The sequence below is a fragment of the Schistocerca gregaria genome, unplaced genomic scaffold (assembly GCF_023897955.1).
Source record: "Schistocerca gregaria isolate iqSchGreg1 unplaced genomic scaffold, iqSchGreg1.2 ptg000407l, whole genome shotgun sequence".
In the NCBI taxonomy this organism is placed as follows: domain Eukaryota; kingdom Metazoa; phylum Arthropoda; class Insecta; order Orthoptera; family Acrididae; genus Schistocerca; species Schistocerca gregaria.
The window spans coordinates 1798257-1800646 of NW_026061844.1; positions in this window are offsets into that span (position 1 = coordinate 1798257).

The following is a 2390-nucleotide window of genomic DNA, read 5'->3' on the forward strand; positions in this document are numbered from 1 at the left end:
GTTGTCGATTATTCACTTTTTAGCCGGCTTTGTTGGCTTGGACATGACCTAGGACCATAAGATTTTGCATGAAAGGAGGACTAACAGCCGCGTTGCACGGGAGAATGTGAAAAGTGTTCATATGTAGTAAAAACCTGAGAAATCCGTCCGTTTTCGTCATTTGTTATCGAATCGACTTAAAGCCAGATCGTCACATTGGCCGCTTTTCTCTCTGAGACGGTTACATTTATCGTCTGCAAAGCTATGTCGCGTGCTGCGGTATGCGGAGACACTAAAAGCACCATAGTAGAACACAGAAGAAGCTTCTAAGTTGAAGTAATAGCCAGTAAGAAGTAGTACAATTCAAGTTTTAGTTGTCGATTATTCACTTTTTAGCCGGCTTTGGTGGCTTGGACATGACCTAGGACCATAAGATTTTGCATGAAAGGAGGACTAGCAGACGCGTTGCACGGGAGAATGTGAAAAGTGTTCATATGTAGTAAAAACCTGAGAAATCCGTCCGTTTTCGTCATTTGTTATCGAATCGACTTTAAGCCACATAGTCACATTGGCCGCTCTACTCTCTGAAACGGTTACATTTATCGTCTGCAAAGCTATGTCGCGTGCTGCAGTATGCGGAAACACTAAAAGCACCATAGTAGAACACAGAAGAAGCTTCTAAGTTGAAGTAATAGCCAGTAAGAAGTAGTACAATTCAAGTTTTAGTTGTCGATTATTCACTTTTTAGCCGGCTTTGGTGGCTTGGACATGACCTAGGACCATAAGATTTTGCATGAAAGGAGGACTAACAGCCGCGTTGCACGGGAGAATGTGAAAAGTGTTCATATGTATTAAAAACCTGAGAAATCCGTCCGTTTTCGTCATTTGTTATCGAATCGTCTTAAAGCCAGATCGTCACATTGGCCGCTTTTCTCTCTGAGACGGTTACATTTATCGTCTGCAAAGCTATGTCGCGTGCTGCGGTATGCGGAGACACTAAAAGCACCATAGTAGAACACTGAAGAAGCTTCTAAGTTGAAGCAATAGCCAGTAAGAAGTAGTACAATTGAAGTTTTAGTTGTCGATTATTCACTTTTTAGCCGGCTTTGTTGGCTTGGACATGACCTAGGACCATAAGATTTTGCATGAAAGGAGGAATAACAGCCGCGTTGCACGGAGAATGTGAAAAGTGTTCATATGTAGTAAAAAACTGAGAAATCCGTCCGTTTTCGACATTTGTTATCGAATCGACTTTAAGCCACATAGTCACATTGGCCGCTCTACTCTCTGAAACGGTTACATTTATCGTCTGCAAAGCTATGTCGCGTGCTGCGGTATGCGGAGACACTAAAAGCACCATAGTAGAACACTGAAGAAGCTTCTAAGTTGAAGCAATAGCCAGTAAGAAGTAGTACAATTGAAGTTTTAGTTGTCGATTATTCACTTTTTAGCCGGCTTTGGTGCCTTGGACATGACCTAGGACCATAAGATTTTGCATGAAAGGAGGACTAACAGCCGCGTTGCACGGGAGAATGTGAAAAGTGTTCATATGTAGTAAAAACCTGAGAAATCCGTCCGTTTTCGTCATTTGTTATCGAATCGACTTAAAGCCAGATCGTCACATTGGCCGCTTTTCTCTCTGAGACGGTTACATTTATCGTCTGCAAAGCTATGTCGCGTGCTGCGGTATGCGGAGACACTAAAAGCACCATAGTAGAACACAGAAGAAACTTCAAAGTTGAAGTAATAGCCAGTAAGAAGTAGTACAATTCAAGTTTTAGTTGTCGATTATTCACTTTTTAGCCGGCTTTGGTGGCTTGGACATGACCTAGGACCATAAGATTTTGCATGAAAGGAGGACTAGCAGACGCGTTGCACGGGAGAATGTGAAAAGTGTTCATATGTAGTAAAAACCTGAGAAATCCGTCCGTTTTCGTCATTTGTTATCAAATCGACTTTAAGCCACATAGTCACATTGGCCGCTCTACTCTCTGAAACGGTTACATTTATCGTCTGCAAAGCTATGTCGCGTGCTGCAGTATGCGGAAACACTAAAAGCACCATAGTAGAACACAGAAGAAGCTTCTAAGTTGAAGTAATAGCCAGTAAGAAGTAGTACAATTGAAGTTTTAGTTGTCGATTATTCACTTTTTTGCCGGCTTTGGTGGCTTGGACATGAGGTGGAACCATAAAATTTTGCATGAAAGGAAGACTAGCAGCCACGTTGCAGCGGAGAATGTGAAAAGTGTTCATATGTAGTAAAAACCTGAGAAATCCGTCCGTTTTCGTCATTTGTTATCCAATCGTCTTAAAGCCAGATCGTCACATTGGCCGCTTTTCTCTCTGAGACGGTTACATTTATCGTCTGCAAAGCTATGTCGCGGGCTGCGGGATGCGGAGACACTAAAAGC